This window comes from Cebus imitator, unplaced genomic scaffold (assembly GCF_001604975.1).
Source record: "Cebus imitator isolate Cc_AM_T3 unplaced genomic scaffold, Cebus_imitator-1.0 Scaffold457, whole genome shotgun sequence".
In the NCBI taxonomy this organism is placed as follows: domain Eukaryota; kingdom Metazoa; phylum Chordata; class Mammalia; order Primates; family Cebidae; genus Cebus; species Cebus imitator.
The window spans coordinates 311,050-319,469 of NW_016107772.1; positions in this window are offsets into that span (position 1 = coordinate 311,050).

Sequence of the window (8,420 nt, forward strand, 5' to 3'; positions counted from 1 at the left end):
GAGTTTCACGATGTTGCCCAGGTTGGTTTTGATCTCCTGTGCTGAAGCCATCTTCCCACTTTGGCCTCCCAAAGTGCTGGAATTACAGGTGTAATTACTGTCCTAATTGTATTTTTAGTGCTACCAAATATTAATCAAAATTAAGTCTAACAGTAAAATATCATAAATATACAAATAAAACATTAGGCTGGCTCATGCCTGTAATCCTAGCACTTTGGGAGATTGAGGCAGGTGGATCACCTAAGGTCAGGAGTTCAAGACCAGCCTGGTCAAGATGGTGAAACCTCATGTCTACTAAAAAAATACTGAAATTAGCTGGGCGTGGTGGCAGGCGACTGTAGTCCCAGCTATTTAGGAGGCTGAGGCAGGAGAATCGCTTGAACCCTGGAGGCGGACGTTTCAGTGAGCCGAGATTGTGCCCCTGCACTCCAGCCTGGGCAACAGAGTGAAACTCTGTCTCAAAAAATAATAATTAAAACATTAATATATACAATGTATAATAAACCATAACAATTTTACTACCATGAAATATTAACTAAATCAATGGCTTGAAAAGATGGCGGAATTTGAGCATGTGTAGAGTATGCATAAAGAACCGGAGCATGTATGACATTTTACTGTTAGGCTTAATTTAGGGATGACTGAAGTTCGGGAGCTCCTGGAATATAGCAATGCTTGGGAACATATGCAAGGGTTCTAGCAACACCAGTAAATGGGTTCCCTGGCCACTGAGGAGGGGAGAGGAAGGGGGCCCGTGGGGCATCCCTCTGGGTCACCACTGCTGTCAGTCAAGGACATCAAATCCAAGAAGAGGGTCCTGGGTCCCCATTCTGGGGGTGCTCAGCAGGGCTTAGGCTGGAGAGGAAAACAGGCCTGGAGCAGCCCTGCCGCTGGCTGAGGCCGCGTTGGATCTTGATTTTTACCGTGGCCAAGATGGAGGGAATCAGGATGTTCTCCAATTGGCTCTTGTTCTTTAAAACTGGGTCGCTAGGTATGGTGGCTCACGCCTGTAATCCCAGCACTTTGGGAGGTCAAGGTGGGCGGATCACCTGAGGTCTGGAGTTCAAGACCAGCCTGGCCAGCATGGTAAAACCTCATCTCTACCAAAACAAAAAATACAAGAATTATCTGGGCATAATGGCGGGTGCCTATAATCCCAGCTACTCTGGAAGCCGAGTTAGGAGAATTGCTTGAACCCAGGAGGCGGATGTTGCAGTGAGTGGAGATTACACCATTGCATTCCAGACTGGGTAAAAGAGCAAGACTCCATCTCAAAATAATGATCATAATAATTTAAAAAACACAGAAGTTACAGGAGCCTGACAGGAAAAACTAAGGACAAAGGGCTGACAGAAGCTTCAAACGCACTTCATTGACACATAGGACCCTCGGGAATATTCCTCAGCCCTATGGGTGGGGGTGTGCCTGTTCTTATCTTGGTCCCACATCCCTCTCAGGCCAGCCTTCCTCCTCCTACATGGCCAGGCAGGGCCAGGCCTTCCTTGGGAGGCCTGGGTGTCCTTTCTAGCTCCCAGAGGGGCCTCCTGTTCTCTCCCCCGCCACCTGGTTCTGCTCTCGGGGCAGGAGTTGGGTGTTCACCCTCATAGACCCTGAGAGGCTACGAGGCAGGCCTGGATCCCACAGGCCCCAGCTCTGTTTTCCCCACCCACTGCTGCTAGGCTGAGAGAAGCGGGGGGAAAGGGCTGTTCCCCCACTGATGTCACACCTGCTCTGGGGCCTGCTTCCTCCTGGGGTCCCCTGGTGTGTGCTTAGTGGGGACTCTGACTGGAGCCTGAACCCTGGAGAGGTGCCTCAGCCTGTCTAGGCCTTCCCTCCCTCCCCATAGAGCCCTGGCGTGCTCCGCCTTCTCTGCCCTGCACACATTCACCAGTGAGCTGCACGCAGGTGGGTAAGGGGTTCTGGGGTAAGTGGGGGCGCTGCAGCCGCCAGGCCAGGTGTTTTGACCAGATCTGGTGGGGCCCAAGCCCTCCTTCCTCTTGGGCCTCAGGGATTTCCTTATTTTCAGCATGTACAACTTGAAGCAAAAAACCTACATAAATAATAAATAAATGATTTTCAGTGTGGGAACTTAGAATGTTCAGATGAACAGGAAGAAGAAAAGAAAAATTTCCCTCCATCTCAACATCAGGCAAGACTGTCTTTTCTTCCCCATGGGTTTTTACTCATATGGACATATGTAAATACATACCATATGTCCAAGAGTGTCAGGATAATGCAGGAACTGGATCTGCCAACAGCCTGGACGAGCCTGCAAGTGGATTCTCCCAGAGCCTCCAGAGAGGAATGAGCCCTGCCAACACCCTGATTTCCACCTGTAAGTGATGTGGGGCAGGTGAGCCTCCAAATCAGGGCTCTTGGCTTTGCCCGGGAAAGAAGTCAAGGGTGAGCCAGTGGTGCAGAAAGCAGCCTTACGGAAGCAGCAGTGCACAGCAGAGGTGCTCTTCCTGTGAGCAGGACCCCCACAGGCAGTGTGCCCAGAGCCGCAGACAGCCACTATTCATTACATGCAAATTAAGGGGCAGGTATTTAGAACTTTCTAGAAAAGGGGTGATAAGTTTCCAGAACTCTATAACTTTCAGGTTGCTGCCATGGCGTGTTGCCATGGCATTTGTAAGCTGCCATGGCGCCGGTGGGAGTGTCTACGTTAGTGAGCAGTGAGGGCAATTAGGGGTTGCTTTCCACTCCATCTGCGGGTTTCTGGTTTCTGCCAGCTTCTTCACCACACCTTGTTTCAACCAGATCCTGTGGCCATCAGCAGGGTGGTGACCGGGGTCCTCTCAGGTGCTCTGAAAACAGATGCTGCTGATTTCCTACCTCAGGAGGGCCGGAAACGGAGAACCCACAGAAGCTGCATGATGAAGAGTAAGATAAATGTGTGCTGCTTTAAGCCTCTTGTGACAGCTGCAATAGGAACCAGGGCAAAGGTCAAGCCCACTCTTGTGCTCTGAGTTGTCCCCTCTTCACCCTTCGAGGACTTTGTCACATTAGGTGTCCTTTCCTCTGCATCATCAGTTTCTCCTTCACTGGGTCATTCCATTGGGTTATGAGCAGCCTATAATATGACCCTTTTGAAAAATCATCCCTCACGCCTGTAATCCCAGCACTTTGGGAGGCCGAGGCGGGTGGATCACGAGGTCAAGAGATCGAGACCATCCTGGTCAACATAGTGAAACCCTGTCTCTACTAAAAATACAAAAAATCAGCTGGGCATGGTGGCGCATGCCTGTAATCCCAGCTACTCAGGAGGCTGAGGCAGGAGAATTGCCTGAACCCAGGAGGCGGAGGTTGCGGTGAGCCGAGATCGCGCCGTTGCACTCCAGCCTGGGCAACAAGAGCGAAACTCCGTCTCAAAAAAAAAAAAGAAAGAAAGAAAAAAAAAAAAAAAAAAAAAAAAGAAAAACAAGAAAAATCATCCCTTAATTCCACCTCCTCCTCCAATTACCATCTGGTTTTCCTGCTCCTCTCTTCCATAAAACTCCTCGGCAGAGTCGCTTCTACTTGCTGTCCAACCCATCAGTAACTCCTGTCGTTTCAGCCACGAGGATCTATTCAGAACTTGACCGCTTCTCCCTGTGCTGCTACGACTCTGGTCTTTGTTGGCTTCCCATCGTAAATAAGAGAAAACCCGTGTTCCTTCTGTGGTCAGGAAGCTACAGGACCCCCTGTAGCTTGGCCCCTGCCTGTTTCTTGACCCCCATCACCCACTCTTTACTTTGCTCATCAATCTCCAGCCACACCGATTTTCTTTCTGTTCCTTAAACACTCCAGCACTTTCCTGCCTCAGGACCTTTGTACTTGCTGTTCCCTCTGCCTGGAGTGCCCTTCCCCCAGAGCCCCACAAGGCTTCCTCCTCTTCATCATTCTCATCTCAATTCAGATGACCCCTCCTCAAAGGCCTCCCTCACCAAGGCAGAGCTCCATCCTTCTGTACCATAATGTTCCATTTCATTTCTTCCTTAGCATTGATCAGGATCTGAAATGATTTTTTTTTTTTTTTTTTGAGATGGAGTCTCACTCTGTCGCCCAGGCTGGAGTGCACTGGTGTGATCTCGGCTCACTGCAACCTCCACCTCTCAGGTTCAAGCGATTCTCCTGCCTCAGCATCCTGAGTAGCTGGGACTACAGGTGCATGCCACCACGCCCGGCTAATTTTTTATTTTTAGTAGAGAAGGGGTTTCACCATGTTGGTCAGGCTGATCTTGAACTCCTGACCTCATGATCTGCCCGCCTCAACCTCCCAAAATGCTGGGATTACAGGCATGAACCACTGCGCCCGGCCAAAACGATCTTATTTTTACATTTTTATGTGTTTATTAAATGTCTCCTCCCATTGATGTGAGCCTCAAGAGGACCGAGACTCTGTTCCATTAACTCTTACCTCCCCAGCACCTCTGCCTGGCACATGGGCATTATGTAATGCTCACTTGTCACCCTTGCTGCCCATCTCTTCTCTAGTGCTGACCTTATCTGTGTCTTGCCAGGATTGCTGTCTCCCTGACGCCGGCCTCTGCCTGTGCTATACAGGTTTAATCTGACCACACCCCTGCTCCATGTCTTTCATGGCTCCCCGCTGGCTTCAGGACACCCTCTGCCACCCTGTCCAGCCTCACCTGTCATCTCTTCCTGATCTGAAGCTTTGTGGTAGGCTAGCCACGTCCCTCACTCCCTACCACATGCCAACTTCTGTCTCTGTGCTTTTCCCACTGCACTGCCCTCTTTCTGGAGCCCTGTAGAATTTTGCCTGGCGTGGTGCATCCTTTAAGATTCACCAGGGGCGGCTGGGTGCAGTGGCTCATGCCTGTAATCCCAGCACTTTGGGAGGCTGAGGTGGGTGGATCACAAGGTCAGGAGTTCAAGATCAACCTGGCCAAGATGGTGAAGCCCTGTCTCTACTAAAAATACAAAAATTAGCCTGGCATGGTGGCAGGTGCCTATAATCCTAGCTATTCGGGAGACTGAGGCAGAGAATTGCTTGAACCCGGCAGGTGGAGGTTGCAGCGAGCCAAGATTGTGCCACTGCACTCCAGCCTGGCAACAGAGCAAGACTCCATCTCGGAAAAAAAAAAAAAAGAAAGAAAAGAAAGAGGGGGCTTGACACCATCTAACATACCCTCTCGTGTCTGAGGATTTTTGTCTCTTGTGATTAAAAGTAATAAACACAGTCTAGCTTGGCACAGAGATACCCCTCCCCAGCTGACAGCTCCAACCATAGGGCTTCGACTTGCCTCTCAGCCTTGCTGTCTGTTTCTTCAGCTCAGTGGCTGTATCTGGTCAGAAATGAATGATGATGTTTTATTTGCTATGAAGTTATTGTGATGTTTGTGTGTATGACAGGTGAGACTGGTTTCTCAATTAAATTAGGGCATATAAACTTTCTGTCTTAAAATACATTTATGTGCATTTAAAAAGAGAACTGATTCTAGGAAAAAATATTACGTGTAAACTAAAAATAAAATTATAAGCCCCTTGCAAACTGAATGGATCCCTTAATGGCCAAGGAGACCCCAGAAAAACCTTAAAACTGAGCTCCCAGCCACGATGGGACAGGAGATCAGAAGCCTTGTTACACCCCCTCCTTTTTGTGGTTCAGACACAACAACTGACCAGCATTACTGTTAAAATAGAGATGGTAAGATGGACATAATGGACTCTTTGTGGCAAATAGATGATAAATTATAAACAGGATCTGGCTGAACACAGTGGCTCATGCCTGTAATCCCAGCACTTTGGGAAGCAGAGGTGGGTGGATCACCTGAAGTCAGGAGTTTGAGACCAGCCTGGCCAACATGGTGAAACCCATCCCTACTTAAAAAAAAAAAAAGAAATCATCTGGGCATGGTGAGTGCCTGTAATCCCAGCTACTGGAGGCTGAGGCAGGAGAATCGCTGGAACCCAGGAGGCAGAAGTTGCAGTGAGCTGAGATCGCGCCATTGCACTGCAGCCTTGGCAACAACAGTGAAACTCCACCTCAATAAACAAACAAACAAACAGACAGACAAGACCTAAGGCCATGTCAGGCAAAGGTTAAGTTATGCACCCCACATTTAAAGAATGAACTCTGTTCTCACTGCCACAAGGCTTTTCTTTTTAGCAGCTAAACAAGCACTGGCCTTGAGATAAGCAATACTGCAACAATTTGCAGTTCCACCAGATGTGACTAACTGACCCCCAACTCCCATTCCGCCAGCCATAACCGCAGCTTTGATTGGACAAGAGACTGATTTCAATAACTTTCTCCAGATAAGAAGACCACTGACCATGGCCAGCCCCCACCTGTTTACAGAGGTTGAGCACAGAGCGCCTTTGTGTCCTGAAAGGCCTTTTGACGTATAGGGCCTAACTGTAATACATTTACATGTTCAGTCTCCCCTCAGAGCAAACATGGGTCATATGTGACATGCATGTTTGTTCAATATGGATATGTCAGGACCACCTTAATGATGATTCTTTTGTTTGTTCTTTAGACAGGCTCTCTTGCCCAGGCTGGAGTGCAGTGATGCAATCATGGCTCGCTGCAACTTCAGCCTCTTGGGTGCAAGCCTCCCACTTCAGCCTCCTGAGTAGCTCGGACCACAGGCACATGCCATTACCTCAGCCAATTTTGTATTTTTTTTTTTTTTTTTTTTTTTTTTTGTTAGAGACGGGGTTTCACTATGTTGGTCAGGCTGATCTCAAACTTCTGACTTCAGGTGATCCACCCACCTCGGCCTCCCAAAGTCCTGGGATTACAGGCGTGAACCACTGCATCCAGCCTAATTTTTTATTTTTTTGTAGAGATGGAATCTCACTATATTGCTCAGACTGGTCTCTAACTCCTGAGCTCAAGCGATCCTCCTGCCTCAGCCTCCCAAAATGCCAGGATTACAGGCAGGGGGCATAGTGCCTTCATAAATATTCATAGGTCCTCCTGTAGCCCGTTGAATATTTACGTTTAGCCAGACTGATCAGCATAAAGCTCTGGCCCCAACCCCTCCTCTTTCAAGGGGCTTGACCAGTGACACACTTCCCAGCCTGCCGATGGCCACCTTGTAAGCAGGAACCTTTTACAAGAAATAAAGTCTCCTCTTTTTCTAAATGTGTTTTAACATTGGTAATAGCACAGATGATGGGAAGATATGGCAAATATCCATGGTGGAATATGGGGGGTTAGGCAGGGGTTCATTCAGAGGAATTAAACTTGGACTCCTGGAGCTCCTGCTTGGAAGTGCTTTGGAAACATTTGCCCTCATTTTTCCTCTCAGGGACAGCATTGGCCATCTAGTGGAAACAGTGTGAAATTACAGGACATTTTTTTTTTTTTTTTTTTTTTTTTTTTTTTTTTTTTTTTTTTGCTGTTGGGAGTGCAAATTAAGTCAGTGGAATGATTTTCTTTTTTTGCCAGAAGGTGAGAGAGAGGACATTAGTTAGAATTTCTCAGAAAACATTTTAAATATGTTGCAGGCCATTTGAGCAATCCCAAAGAAGCCCTTATAGAAGACAGGCAAAAGGAGAATAGAAGATGTGAAGTCTATTCATAAATATTCAAATCTCCTATTTTTTGAAAGCTCGTAGGATGACTGTCCTTCTCCGCCTCTCTACGCATCTAGGCCCTGGCTTTGTGGGCTTGGGGCTGGGGTAGCTGCACGGGACTCCTGCCCTGAAGGGCCGTGTGCCTGGGTTTGAAAGCTCTGTGGCTGCTGTCTTGAAATTCCTAGCAATTTTATCTTTAAATTTGTATTTTGTAAGTGAAGTCTGATGGGACAATGGGCATTCATGGGGGACTTGGAGCCTGGGCCACACATGGTGTCCCTTCCAGCACCTTCTTGCCTTTGGACTCTGGGTCCCTGCACCCTAATCCCTCACCCCCACCCCAGGGCCTGAACAAGTATGCAGTCCCCCCACGCCCTAGTATCTCTGCACCCATGAGTACCCTTTCAGCTGGCTCCGTGCCTGGGGGCCCCTGTCCTCCTTCCAACCTGCTAATGATTATTGTCAGGGCTCCAATAGTTACTGGTAAACCTACACGCCTACTACTGCACTCCCTGTGACAGCTCAGTGGGTAGCGTGGAGGACTGCGGGAATCTGCCACAGACACAGGCACGTGTCCCCTAGGCTCTGATGGAGCATGAGTCTCCGTTAGGAAATTTGTTATTACTGCTTCATGACAAACCATCCCCGAAAACTAGCACCTTCAAACATGGTGAGATCCTAGCTCACTGCAGCCTGGAACTCTTGGGCTTAAGCGATCCTTACACCTCAGCCTCCAAGTAGCTGGGATCACAGGCATGCCCTAACAGGGTCAGCTAATTTGTTGTTGTTGGAGATGGAGTCTCCCTAGGTTGAGCTGTTCTCATATTCCTGAGTTCAAGTGACCTTCCTGCTTTAGCCTCCCAAAGCACTGGGATTACTGATGTGAACTA